Source organism: Marmota flaviventris, chromosome Y (genome assembly GCF_047511675.1).
Source record: "Marmota flaviventris isolate mMarFla1 chromosome Y, mMarFla1.hap1, whole genome shotgun sequence".
In the NCBI taxonomy this organism is placed as follows: Eukaryota; Metazoa; Chordata; class Mammalia; order Rodentia; family Sciuridae; genus Marmota; species Marmota flaviventris.
In genome coordinates, this window is record NC_092519.1 from 12,304,702 (window position 1) to 12,320,213 (window position 15,512).

Genomic DNA, 15,512 nt, shown 5'->3' on the forward strand with positions numbered 1-15,512 from the left:
TTCCTAATGCTTGAGACTTACTTGTATTTCAGAAAAAACCACTGTCCCAGTTTGAACAGACACCCACCCTCCCATCTCTATAGTTCATGGCCTTCGTGACCTTAAACTGTGAGAGCCCAAATAATAAATTTCCAAGAAGGCTGATAGAGAAAGATGCCCTATGACTGAAAAGCCTTGCCACAGTTATCTATGTTGAGAAAGGCACATACTTTCAAGTTAGAAACCCCACATTGTCTGTTGTGTGCTCAAGCACACAAAGTGTTAAGTTTTGCTGTGCTTAGCAAAACAAAGGGGTTCTGTGAGAAACTATGAACTCTTTGAACTGTGTGTCCTTGTTGCTGTCTTAAGAAGATAGGAGAAAAGAATGTTTTGCCAAGTTTAATATATATATATATATATATATATATATATATATATATATATATATATATATTGTGCTTGCCAAGAAATTAACTAACTACAAGTCAGATAATAAGAAGTATGGAGCACTGTGACCATGAACAAAGTTATTCTGAGAATGTTTATCCATGCTTGAAAAGATTAAGCTGCCAAGAGGATGTGTTTCTTTTTTGCTGTATAGAAGAAGTGGGGAAAAATTAAAGGTGTGCTCATTTCTACTGGATGTATGTGTGTGCGTGTGTCTTTCTTTAAGCATCACTCCTGTACCAGGAATTACAGATTGTCAGCGGGTTCTGACAGTCTGTGACCTTGAAAACCCAGGAATGCAATGCAACCTTAACCACTTGCAATTCCTACTGCAGCAGTGAATTACTGCTCCACAGAACTAGGAATAAACACCTAGGAAAACACTATACTAAAGTCTCCATAGAAACTCTCATCTAGATACTTCAATGTATGCTGCCTTTCATTTCCCTGAAGTCTGTCTTGCCTAGATTGTGAACTAAGATCAAGAGTCACACAGTGGAGAGGGGCTGCTTCAATTGGGGGGGTGGTTAGGGTCCCAGCACAAAGATCTCAGAAAAGGATAAAAAAATTTTTAAATGACACTGACCTGCAGAATGACTGGGGAGAAAAACAGAAAAGAGGTCTCTCATTCCAGATCGAAGATAAATAGTACCTTCTTGAAATTTATTTTACGAATCTTTTTTTTTTTTTTTTTATTTTTTATTGTTGGCTGTTCAAAACATTACATAGTTCTTGATATATCATATTTCACAATTTGATTCAAGTGGGTTATGAGCTCCCATTTTTACCCCATATACAGATTGCAGAATCACATCAGTTACACATCCATTGATTTACATATTGCCATACTAGTGTCTGTTGTATTCTGCTGTCTTTCCTATCCTCTACTATCCCCCCTCCCCTCCCCTCCCCTCCCCTCCCCTCCCCTCTTCTCTCTCTGCCCCCTTTACTGACATTCGTTTGTCCCCCTTGTATTATTTTTCCCCTTCCCCTCACTTCCTCTTGTATGTACTTTTGTATACCTCTGAGGGTCTCCTTCCATTTCCATGCATTTTCCCTTCTCTCTCCCTTTCCCTCCCACCTCTCATCCCTGTTTAATGTTAATCTTCTTCTCATGCTCTTCGACCCTACTCTGTTCTTAGCTACTCTCCTTATATCAAAGAAGACATTTGACATTTGTTTTTTAGGGATTGGCTAGCTTCACTTAGCATAATCTGCTCTAATGCCATCCATTTCCCTGTAAATTCTATGATTTTGTCATTTTTTAATGCAGAGTAATACTCCATTGTGTATAAATGCCACATTTTTTTTATCCATTCATCCATTGAAGGGCATCTAGGTTGGTTCCACAGTCTAGCTATTGTGAATTGTGCTGCTATGAACATCGATGTAGCAGTGTCCCTGTAGCATGCTCTTTTTAGGTCTTTAGGGAATAGACCGAGAAGGGGAATAGCTGGGTCAAATGGTGGCTCCATTCCCAGCTTTCCAAGAAATCTCCATACTGCTTTCCAAATTGGCTGCACCAATTTGCAGTCCCACCAGCAATGTACAAGTGTACCCTTTTCCCCACATCCTCGCCAGCACTTGTTGTTGTTTGACTTCATAATGGCTGCCAATCTAACTGGAGTGAGATGGTATCTTAGGGTGGTTTTGATTTGCATTTCTCTGACTGCTAGAGATGGTGAGCATTTTTTCATGTACTTGTTGATTGACTGTATGTCCTCCTCTGAGAAGTGTCTGTTCAGGTCCTTGGCCCATTTGTTGATTGGGTTGTTTGTTCTCTTATTGTCTAATTTTTTGAGCTCTTTGTATACTCTGGATATTAGGGCTCTATCTGAAGTGTGAGGAGTAAAGATTTGTTCCCAGGATGTAGGCTCTCTATTTACCTCTCTTATTGTATCTTTTGCTGAGAATATGGAAACAGTAACACTATCCTGTCCTTGTCATCTGTATTTCTAAAGAAAAAAAGATAGACCACCTGCAAGTCTATGTACACATCCTCTTTTTATTGGTTGTTCAAAACATTACAAAGGTCTTAACATATCATATTTCATACATTTGTTTCAAGTGGGTTATGAACTCCCATTTTTACCACATGTACAGATTTCAGAATCACATCAGTTACACATCCACGATTATACATACTGCCATACTAGTGTCTTTTGTATTCTGCTGCCTTTCCTATCCCCTGCTATCCCCCCTCCCCTCCCCTCCCCTCCCCTCCCATCTTCTCTCTCTACCCCATCTACTGTAATTCATTTCTCTCTCTTGTTTTTTCCCCTTTTCCCTCACCTCCTCTTATATATAATTCTGTAAAACAATGAGAGTCTCTTTCCATCTCCCATCCAATTCCCCTTCTCTCTCCCATTCCCTCCCACCTCTCTTCCCTGTTTAATGGTAATCTTCTTCTTATGCTCTTCCTCCCTGCTCTGTTTTGAGTTGCCCTCCTTATATCAAAGAAGACATTTGGCATTTGTTTTTAAGGGATTGGCTAGCTTCACTTAGCCTAATCTGCTCTAGTGCCATCCATTTCCCTGCAAATGCCATGATTTTGTTAATTTTTAGTGCTGAGTAATACTCCATTGTGTACAAATGCCACATTTTTTAATCCATTCATCTATTGAAGGGCATCTAGGTTGGTTCCACATTCTAGCTATTATGAATTGTGCTGCTATGAACATTCATGTAGCTGTATCCCTGTAGTATGCTCTTTTTAGGTCTTTGAGGAATAGTCCGAGAAGGGGAATAGCTGGGTCGAATGGTGGTTCCATTCCCAGCTTTCCCAGGAATCTCCATACCGCTTTCCAAATTGGCCGCACCAATTTGCATGCCCACCAGCAATGTACAAGAGTACCCTTTCCCCACATCCTTGCCAGCACTTGTTATTGTTTGACTTCATAATGGCTGCCATTCTTACTGGGGTGCGATGGTAATTTAGAGTGGTTTTAATTTGCATTTCTCTGATTGCTAGAGATGGTGAGCATTTTTTCATGTACTTGTTGATTAATTGTATATCCTCCTCTGAGAAGTGTCTGTTCAGGTCCTTGGCCCATTTGTTGATTGGGTTATTTGTTTTCTTATTGTCTAATTTTTTGAGTTCTTTGTATACTCTGGATATTAGGGCTCTATCTGAAGTGGGAGGAGTAAAAATTTGTTCCCATGATGTAGGCTCTCTATTTACCTCTCTTATTGTTTCTCTTGATGAGAAAAAAACTTTTTAGTTTGAGTATGTCCCATTTGTTGATTATTGATTTTAACTCTTGTGCTATAGGTGTCCTATTAATAAATTTGGAGCCCAACCCCATGAGATGGCAATTAGAGCCAACTTTTTCTTCTATCAGACGTAGAGTTTCTGGTTTAATTCCGAGCTCCTTGATCCATTTTGAGTTAACTTTTGTGCATGGCGAGAGAAAGGGTTTCAGTTTCATTTTGTTGCATATGGATTTCCAGTTCTCCCAGCACCATTTGTTGAAGATGCTATCCTTCCTCCATTGCATGCTTTTAGCACCTTTGTCTAATATAAGGTAGTTGTAATTTTGTGGATTGATCTCTGTGTCCTCTATTCTGTACCATTGGTCTACCTGCCTGTTTTGGTACCAGTACCATGCTGTTTTTGTTACTATTGCTCTGTAGTATAGTTTAAAATCTGGTATCGCTATACCACCCTGCTTAGAATTGCTTTAGCTATTCTGGGTCTTTTATTTTTCCAGATGAATTTCTTGATTCCTTTATCTATTTCTATGATAAATGTTGTTGGGATTTTGATTGGCCTTGCATTAAACCTATAGAGTACTTTTGGTAATATCGCCATTTTAATGATATTAGTTCTGCCTATCCATGAACAGGGTATATCTTTCCGTCTTCTAAGGTCTTCTTCTATTTCTCTCTTTAGGTTCTGTAGTTTTCATTGTATATATCTTTCACCTCTTTTGTTAAGTTGATTCCCAAGTATTTTATTTTTTTGAGGATATTGTGAAAGGGGTGGTTGTCCTCATTTCCATTTCAGAGGATTTGTCACTGATATACAGGAATGCTTTAGATTTATGCATGTTGATTTTATATCCTGCCACTTTGCTGAATTCATTTACTAGCTCTAGAAGTTTCTTGGTAGAATTTTTTGGGTCTACTAGATATAGGATCACATCATCAAAAAATAGTGCTAATTTAAGTTTTCTTTTCCTATCTTTATACCTTTAATTTGTTTTGTCTGTCTAATTACTCTGACTAGTCTTTCAAGAATTTTGTTGAACAGAAGTGGTGAGAGAGGGCATCCTTGTCTTGTATCAGATTTTAGGGGGAATGCCTTCAATTTTTCTCCATTTAGAATGATGCTAGCCTGAGGCTTAGCATAGATAGCTTTTACAATATTGAGGTATGTTCCTGTTATCCCTAATTTTTCTAGTGTTTTGAACATAAAGGGATGCTGTACTTTGTTGAATGCTTTTTATGCATCTATCAAGATGCTCATATGTTTCTTATCTTTAAGATGTGGTGAATAACATTTATTGATTTCCGTATATTGAACCAGCCTTGCATCCCAGGGATGAATCCTACTTGATCATGGTGCACAATTTTTTTGATATGTTTTTGTATCTGATTTGCCAGAATTTTATTGAGGATTTTTGCCTCTAAGTTCATTAGAGATATTGGTCTGTAGTTTTCTATCTTTGAAGTGTCTTTGTCTGGTTTCGGAATCAGGGTGATTTTGGCCTCGTAGAATGAATTTGGAAGAGCTCCCTCTTTTTCTATTTCCTGAAATAATTTGAAAAGTATTGGTATTAATTCTTCTTTAAAGGTTTTGTAAAACTCCGCTGTATACCCATCCGGTCCTGGGCTTTCCTGATTGGTAGTCTTTTGATGGCTTCTTCTATTTTCTCCATTGATATTGGTCTGTTTAAGTTGTGTGTATCCTCCTGACTCAATCTGGGCAAATCATATGACTTAAGAAATTTATCAATGTCTTCACTATCTTCTATTTTATTGGAATATAAGGTTTCAAAATAATTTCTAATTATTTTCTGTATTTCTGAAGTGTCTCTTTTGATATTGCCTTTTTCATCCCGTGTGCTAGTAATTTCAGTTCTCTTTTCTTCTCTTCATTAGCATGGCTAAGGGTCTGTCGATCTTATTTATTTTTTCAAAGAACCAACTTTTAGTTTTGTCAATTTTTTTTCAATTGTTTCTTTTGTTTCAATTTCATTGATTTCAGCTCTGATTTTAATTATTTCTTGCCTTCTGCTACATTTGCTGTTGTTTTGCACTTCTTTTTCTAGGGTTTTATAATGAAGTGTGAGATCATGTATTTGTTGTTTTTTTCTTTTTTTGAGGAATGAACTCCAGGCAATGAATTCCCTCTTAGAACTGCTTTCATTGTGTCCCATAGATTTTGATATGTTGTGTCTGTATTTTCATTTATCTCTAAGAATTTTTTGATTTCCTCTTTTATATCTTCTAAAACCCATTGATCATTCAGTAACATATTGTTCATTTTCCATGTGATGTAGGATTTTTCCCTTCCTTCTTTTATCATTGATTTCCAGTTTCATTCCATTATGATCAGATAAAATGCATGGTATTATCTCCACACCTTTATAATTTCTACAAGTTGCCCTATGGCATAATATATGGTCTATTTTTGAGAAGGATCCATGTGCTGCTGAGAAAAAAGCATAGCAGCTTGCTGATGGTTGATATATTCTATATATGCCGGTTAAGTCTAGGTTATTAATTGTGTTATTGAGTTCTATAGTTTCTTTATTCAACTTTTGTTTGGAAGATCTGTCTAATGGTGAGAGAGGTGTGTTGAACTCACCATAATTATTGTGTTGTGGTCTATTTGACTCTTGAACTTGAGAAGAGTTTCTTTTATGAATGTAGCAGCACCATTGTTTAGTGCATAAATATTGATAATTGATATGTATTGTTGGTGAATGGTTCACTTTAACAGTATATAGTGTCTTTCTTTATCCCTTTTGATTAACTTAGTCTTGAAGTCGATTTTATTCAATATGAGGATGGCCACCCCTGCTTGCTTCTGAGGACCGTGTGCGTAGTATGATTTTACCCAACCTTTCACCCTCAGTCTGTGTATGTCTTTTCCAATCAGATATGTCTCCTGAGGGCAGCATACTGTTGGGTCTGTTTTTTTGTAATCCAGGTTACCAGCCTGTGTTGCTTTATTGGTGAGTTTAAGCCATTAATGTTTACAGTTACTATTGATATAAGGTTTTTACTTCCAGACATGTTTGTTTATTTACTTATTTATTTATTTGTTTATTTTTAATTTGGTTTGTTTTTCCCTCTTTGATTAGTTTTTTTTCCCCCCTCTCACTTTACTGAGGTACTTCCTACTGTTGGTTTTGGTTGTTGTTTTTTTATTTCCTCTTCATGTAGTGTTTTGCCCAAAATGCTTTGTGGTGCTGGTTTTCTGGCTGCGAATTCTATTAATTTTTGCTTATCGTGAAAGATTTTTATTTCATTGTCGAACCTGAAGCTTAATTTTTCTGGATACAATATTCTTAATTGGCACCCATTGTCTTTCAGTGTTTGAAATTCGTTGTTCCAGGATCTTCTCGCTTTCAGAGTCTGTGATGAAAAATCAGCCATTAATCTAATTGGTTTACCCCTGAATGTAATCTGCCTCCTTTCTCTTGTAGATTTTAATATTCTCTCTTTGTTCTGTATATTGGATATCTTCATAACAATGTGTCTTGGAGTTGGTCTGTTGTGGTTTTGTATATTCAGCATCCTGTATGCTTCTAGATTTGGACATCAATTTCATTTTTCATGTCTGGAAAGTTTTTGAAAAATTATTTCATTCAACAGATTGCTCATTCCTTTGGTTTGGACCTCTATACCTTCCTCAATCCCAATGACTCTTAAGGTTTTTTTTTTTTTTTAATGATATCCTATATCTCTTGGATGTTTTGCTCGTGGTTTCTTACCAGCCTTTCTGAGTTGACTAGACTCTTTTTGAGATGATATATTTTGTCTTCATTGTCTGATGTTCTGACTTCTACTTAATCTACTCTACTAGTATTACTCTTGTTTGAGTTTTTAATTTGGTTTATAGATTCCTTCATTTCCAGGATTATTGTTTGATTTTTTTAAATAATCTCTATCTCCTGGTAGAGTTGATTTTTTGCTTCTTGAATCTGTTTATGTAATTCATTTTCAATGTGTTCTTTTATTGTTTGCATTTGCTGTTTAATGACCTCCTTAAGATTCCATTCCATCTGCGTAAGGTATTCCTTGAGTTCCTTATTTGACCATTTGTCTGATGCCTCTAGTTTCTCCTGTAGATTTAGGGTGTCCTGCATTGTTTGTACTCCTTTTTTTCCTTGCCTTGTCATGATGCTCATGTTATTTCAGGCTCTGTTTGATTGCTGAATTGCTGTTTACTCCTATAAATTTATTTTGGTTTTGTATATCTCTGGGATCTCTCCTTTGTGATGGGAGACTATGTCTAGAGATATTGAGTTTTATTGTATTTTAAAGCAAATTCATTCATTTCATAAAAGGCATACGGATTCTGATGGCATATAGCGATCTGCGGTTTGGTCTTGGGACTTATGTTTAGGTCGGGTGATGTGATGGTATAGAGGTTGGTATATCTTGGCAATCTTCGAAGATTGCTCTAATGAAGGGGGATATTAACAGAAGAATGGATTTGGGGGTAGCTAGGGACTTGGGAGCACTATAGACTGCCTTGGAATGTACACCTATATTCATTTAGTCAATCACACATAAAAGAAGTCATAATGCTTAGGAGGAAAGGTAGGAGAAGTGGAAGAAAGAAGTCATTAAAAAGAATGAAAGAAAGAAAAATAGGTAGAATAAAAAAAGGGGAAAAATTGAAAAGAAAAGAAAAGAAAAAAGATAAATGCAGTCTTAGAGTTTGATTAACTTCTCTTCCAGTAGGTGGAGCTGTGTCCACCAGGCCAAGCTTCTCCTCTCAATACACAGGAAACAATCCCTGTGAGGTGGCTCTTCCCCGCACTGGGCAGCTCTCCAATCCTGGTCGCCCAGGGCCTTTCCTGGTCTCCAGCCCCCTCCCCGCTTCTCCTGCTAGCCAGGCCCCACTCACTGGTGGCAGTCTCCACAGAACTAGCTACATGTAGGGCCTGCAGCCCCTGGCTATCCTATTTTCTTGAATGCCTGGGCACTCTCTCTCTGTTTGCCATTCACCTAGACCCCAAGGTTGTGGAGGCAGGGCTAGGGTCCCTCAGCTTATTTTGCCTGATTCTCTCTGGTAGCCAAACCCCCAGGAGCTGCAGAAAAAGGCCTCAGTTGTCAGAGCTCGTGGGGAGGGGTAGTTGGAGATCAGGTGCCCCTCCTGATTCCTTCGGTCGGACAATCATGCTCATGGAGAGCTGGGGAGGGACTCTTGAGATTTCCCAGCTGTATGGAGAAGGAGGGCTGAGGGTCACACAACTGTGATCTCCGATCTCCCTGTGGAGCAATCGCATCAGCTGAACTCTGGTGACCTCAGTTCTCTGCCATGGTGGATGCTGGTCTCCCTGCTGGGGTGTCCAATGGGAAGGGTGTGTCCGGTCTGTCTCTCCCAAGTCCCACCTCAGCTCTCGGTCCGCTGGCCCATGGAGGCTCGGTTGGCACCACCTCAAAAGATCCACAAAAGATCCAAAGATTTATTTCTCTACTTCACTCGAGGGTCTCTGTAGGGCTGATTCCTGGTATGTCAGCGGGCGGGTTGGCTGTGGATCATTGTCCAGATGCCAATCAATGAGCTAGTAACTCCTCAGGCGAGTAGCCTGAATTCATCCGCACCCAAGCTCGCTGTGGCCTCTGAGAAGCTTAAACTGCTCACTTAAGTTCCACCTCAGCCCAACATTGCTGGATATTCCTGAGCAGACAGCATCCAGTCAGTCTGAAGTCTCTCTTTGCCAGAGTAGCTGAGGAGTTCACGGGATTGATCCCTCTGCACCTGCCACCATTTTGGTCTCCCCCACAATCCTCTTAATTTCACCTTTATCAAAGTTTGATCTCCTTTATCTCAGAAGAAGCAGTCATTTGCAGATTATATTAAAGTAAGAACTTTTACCTTTCTTGTAAATCTAAATTCCTTTAGATAAAGCATCTAAACTATTGTGAGTTGAGATGTTATAAACATTGATGTGGCTGCATCACTCTAGTACGCTGACTTTAAGTCCTTTGGTTATAAACCCAGGAGTGGGATAACTGGGTCAAATGGTGGTTCTATTCCAAGTTTTCTGAGGAATTTCCAAACTGCTTTCCACAGTGACTGCACCAAATTGCAGACCCACCACAATGTATGAGTGTGCCTTTTTCCCCACATCCTCACCGACATTTATTGTTGTGAGATGAAATCATAGTGTAGTTTTGATTTGCATTTCTCTTATTGCTAGATATGTTAAATGTTTTTCATATATTTGTTGATCAATTGTATTTCTTCTTCTGTGAAGTGTCTGTTCATTTCCTTAGCCCATTTATTGATTGGGTTATTTGGGGGGTTTTGGTGTTCAGTTTTTTGACATTTTTGTATATCCTAGAGATTAGGGCTTTGTCTGAGACATGTGGTAAAGATTTCTCCCAATTGGTAGGCTCTCTCTCCTCACATTATTATTTCTTTTGAGAATATGCTTTTTAGTTTGAATCCATCCCGTTTATTGTTTCTTGACTTTACTTATTGTGCTTTAGGTGTTAAGATGAATGGATAAAGAAAATGTGGTATATATAGTCAATGGAATATTACTCGGCTTTAAAGAAGAATGACATTACAGCATTTGCTAGTAAATGGATAGAGTTAAAGAATATTATGCTAAGCAAAATAAACCAATCACCCAAACCCAAAGTCTGAATGTTTTCTCTCATATGTAAATGTTAATTCACAATAAGGAGGTGAGGCACTAAGGAAGAAAATAATTACCTTAGATTAGGTAGAGGGAAGTCTAGGAAGTGGGGGGGATATGGGAAAGAGAAGAATAGTAGAATAAATAGGGCTTTACTACTTTATGTGTGTATATATATATATATATATATATATATATATATATATATATATACATGACAATATGATTATACATCATGCACAATCAGAAAAATTATACCCCAATTTTGTATAATATATAAAAGCACATAAGTGCATTCTACTATCTTATATGACAAAACAAAAATTTTTTCAAAAAAAATTTAACTTTTAAACTAACATCAAAGCAACCTGATATTATTTATTTGTTTGTTTATTTATTATTTTTTTTTAACATCATTTAAAACTCTGAAGCAATACTCGAATGTTCTAAATTCTATAGCTCTGTGAGTAGCTGTCACGAAAAATTGAGCAATAATTATAGCATATACTTTCAGGTTGAGTATACCCTTTCATTGTTTAGAACTAACATAGAACTATCAGGCAATGAAATAAAAATGGAGTACCATTGGTTCCAGATACTTAAAATGGGAGTGGAGAGGGTTGTGCCCTAACCTAGCTTCTAGGCTTATCTACAACTAAGCTTTTGTACTGAACTCTTTGCATATACCTTCCAGGGTACCTGCTGATCTTTTGCTGGCCAAACTACAATTTCCGGCATTAAATCCACTATCTTTTTGTAAGTTTGTGAGATCAACCTCTTACTTCCTAAAATTTATCCCCAAAACCTTTTCCTACAGGAAATTTGACCTTTTCACACCAATCATAATTACTGACAAACAAGAGACTTAATAATATTCCCCCATTGCAGTTTAAGCTCTGAAAATGCTGCTTCTTATAAAACCACTGCACATGTTTCCAAGGCTGCTGGAAACGTGTCTGCTGGAATTCTAGTAAGTCTTAAATGCTTTTCATTGTCTGCAACCCAGTCAGTTTTTTCAGTTGACATTGCAATGCCAAAAAATTCTTTTTTTTAATAGACATCCAAGTCGGAAATTTCAGAATGTAACCTTATTTTCCAATAAGATCTTTGTACATTGATTAGTTAAAGCAAATTTTTACTAAAATTAGTGTAAGCCCTGCATCCACAATGTGATATTCTGATCAGTAGGTAATGTAAAGAATGGAGTAGAGATCGAAGTACTATGCTATAGCCAAGGAATGCAAAAGACTGCCATCAAAACTTTACCAGCAATAAGAGAGGCATTCTATATAGACAGGTGAGGTGACACTCAGGTATAATGAGGCTATCAAACACTGCAGAAAGTTGGGGGGTAAAAAGTGGACCATCTTCAAGGTTATGCAATTGAAGTCACACCTGTAGAGATGATTTTGGGAAGCCAGATCAGGCATGAAAGGTAAGCATTGATACAAGGACCGATAATCACTGAAATCAAATCCATTGAGTCAGGATAGTATTTTTCTCTGTTCTGAAAATCCTACTAGGTCTAGCCCCAGATGATAAGAAGCAGAATCACATTACAGTGCATAGAATAGTCCCTAAAGTTGCCAACAGTGACCTTTACTTAATTAGCATAGTAAAACTCACATCCCAAGTCAGGTACTTAAGAAATAAGACATGGTTCCATGAAAAGGCATGAGGAAGGAGGGCACCAGCAAATAAAATCTCACTTCATGTGATGACTGCAGTACACCAGGTCTGTGCCTACCCACAGATACCACAAAGGCTGTACAAAAAAAGCTAAGGAACTCAAGTCAACCTGGGATATCTGATGCCTATAAGCTTCCTCCTCATGATTAGGCACAAGGGTAAAAAGTATTGTTCCTGATTTGTGCTTTTGCAGATTCTTCTGGTAGAAAGCCCAGAATTAAAACCAAGAATCAATGGATGGGGTGGATTTAAACTAAAAAGCTTACTCTCAGCAAAAGAAATAATAAATGAGGTTAATAGACAGCCTACAGAATGGGAACAAATCTTTACCACAAGCACATTAGATAGAGCACAAATCTCTAGGATGTATAGAGCACTCAAAAAAAATTAACACCAAAAAAAAGTATCCCAATCAATAAATGGGCCAAGGAGGGGCTGGGGCTGTAGCTCAGTGATGAAGTTCTTGCCTCAGCACCACTTAAATATAAACAAAGATACTGTGTGTTCATCTACAACTAAATAAACAATAAAAAATAAATGGGCCAAGGAACTGAATAGACACTTCTCAGAAAGGGATATGCAATCAATAAACAAATATATGAAGAAATGTCCAACTTCTCTAGCAATTAGAGAAGTGCAAATCAAAACTACTCTAAGATCTCACTCCAGTCAGAATGGCAACTATCAAGAAAACAAACAATAAGTGTTGATGAGGATGTGGGGAAAAACGTACACTCATACATTGCTGGTGGGAGGACTGCAAATTGGAGCAGCAAATATGGAAGGCAGTCTGAAGATTCCTTGGAAAACTGGGAATGGAACCACCATTTGACCCAGCTGTCCTCAGTTTATACCCAAAAGTCTTAAAAAACAGCACACTACAGTGATGCAGCCACATCAATGTTTATAGTAGCACAATTCACAATAACTAAGTCATGGAACTAAACTAGATGTCCTTCAGTAAATGAATGAATAGAAAAACTTTGGTATATATATACACAATGGAACATTCATTACTCAGCATTAAAAGATAATAAAACCATGGCATTTCCAGGTAAATGAATAAGGCTGGAGAACATAATGCTAAGTGAAGCAAGCCAATCCCAAAAAACCAAAAGCCAAATGTTTTCTACAATATGAGGATCTTGACTCATAATGGCGATTAGTGATGGGGTTGGGGGGAGGAAGCATGGGAGGAATGTAGGAACTTTAGATAGGGTGAAGGGAGGCAAAAGGAGAGAGCAAAGGAGTAGGAATGATGGTGGAATGATTTAGACATCATTACCCTAAGTACATATAAGACACGAATGGTGTGAAAATAATTTGTGTACAATCAGTGTTTTGAAAAATTGTGCTCTATATGTGTAATATGAAATGAACTGCATTCTGCCATCATGTATAACAAAGTAGAATAAATTTTAAAAAACAAAAAGAAAAGAAAGCCAAAGAAACTATGGGCTGAGTAACAAACTTTCTCTTATAGATCTCCCCAAAGAAAATAATGTGTGATCACCTTGTTGTCACACTTATAGCCTCTATTCCTTTGCGCTACCAAGTTTTGGTGATATGTCATAATGACATAAGAAAAAGATATTATGAAGTACATTTGTACATTCATTGCAACATTCCATTGTACATGTTGAATCGGGGGTATGAGGGTTTGTGTGCGTGTGTGTGTGCGTGTGTGTGTGTGTTTGTGTGTGTTACTGAAGATCAAACTCAGGAAAATTCTTGTCAGAATAGTATTTCTTTGACATTTCTTTGAACTGGTTATATCATCTTCCTGAAAACATCAATTATAATAACCTAAATAAAAGCTTAAAAATATTTGTAAACTTCTATAAGGCATGATTTTGTCCTTTTGTTTATGAAAAACGAAAGAAAGAAAATACTATGAGTAAATGTCAGAAAGATCAATAGAGTAGAGGCAAGGGAAGATGGGGTAAGGGGAATGGTGGAAAAAGGGAAGTAAAAAGAACTGAATTAGAGAAATATATAGTCTAGTATTTTAAAATTATGCTAAAATTGATTCTATTGTCATGTTAAAACTAAAAAGAACCAATAATTTAAAATTAAACTAAAAGAAATTAACACATACATTTTGTAGAGGTAGGAGTTAAAGTAAAGAAAAAGCCTCTTAAATTTTGGAAATCTCTTCTTGTAAATAAGAAAACCTCATAAGGAATGTCTATTTAAAGTGGCTTCCTGAGGTGTAGACTTCAGTCTGGATAGCATATGCTGGCATACATGGCCACTTTCTCTGTTGTAGGTCCCTGAACTCTCTCTCGTCAGCTAAGTATGAGGTAATATTGGTAATCAGAACAATGAAGAATAAAACAAGTATACTTGATACAGGTTTGCCTCTCTTCCTAAAGACAAAGGGTTGATAAGACTGGGGGAAAGAAGTGCAGTATTTGATTCCAATCTCAAGATTGTCTGATGGATGCTTTTTGCCTTTCTTATCCTTAAGTCCTCTGATCACTTCTTCTGGGAATCAGAAGCATGGCACAGTGGTGATCACTTTATAGCTTTCTCCTGCCTTTTTTTGAAACTACATATGACACAAATCTCTGACCTGCCTACCTTAGAAGTAGGTCATAGATTCTCAATTAGCAAGCATTCTGCCCTATACCAGCAAAGCCAAGAAGGATGGAACAAACAGGTCTTGCTAAGTTACCCTCCATTTTTTTTCACTTCATTACACACATTCTTCAATCATATTTTTTCTATGACTACTCATTCTTCATCAAGCCTAAGCATAAAAGTACAGTTTTTTTTTCATTTTTGAAGGCCAGGTAACCAAGGAAAGTTTAGCTAGTACTTGTTGGTTTTTCTTTCTGTCTTTTGTTAAAAGGTCATGGACCATAACTGTGGTATAGGCATAGAAAAGATATTTCTTTTTCTCCCTTATATGTTCTGGTGCCCTGGGCAGTAAAGCTCACCCAGCAAGGCCAGGAAATAGGATGTGCTGGGCATGTCAAAGAAAGAAGCATTTACCAAAATGTTTAGGTATTTTGGGCAAAGTCAACAAAAGATTTTCAAGTCTGGGTTGTGGCTCAGTGGCAGAGCACTTGCTTGGATTGTGAGAGGCACAGGATTCAATTCTCAGCACCACATAAAGATAAAATCAAATAAAGGTATTCTATTCATGCACAACTACAAAAATGAAAAATAAAAAAAGAAAATACTTTTCAAAGAACAACATGGAAGGAGAACTCAGTAGTGTCTTTAATCAACTCTGGTTTGTCCCTCTAACCAGTTCCCTCTTTTTGAGATATGTCTTCTCTCCAGCTGATCTCAAATTTCAGAAGTGCTGATCCCTATAAGCTGTCCTCTCATGACAGGCATTGAAACCAACTTCTCAATGGTGGTAACTTCCTTGCTTCCAGCAAGACCTTGCAGAAACTGATCTGAGGTAATGCGAAAACAGACCATAGCTGAACCAAGATGTCGTGACTGTGCATAATTTTGACTCTACCTTGTTCTTCCCCTATATAATATTGGAGTGGTCAGTACACCCACCGAAAACAGAAGAAATTGCAGTAGTCTCCTCATCATGTTCTTCTC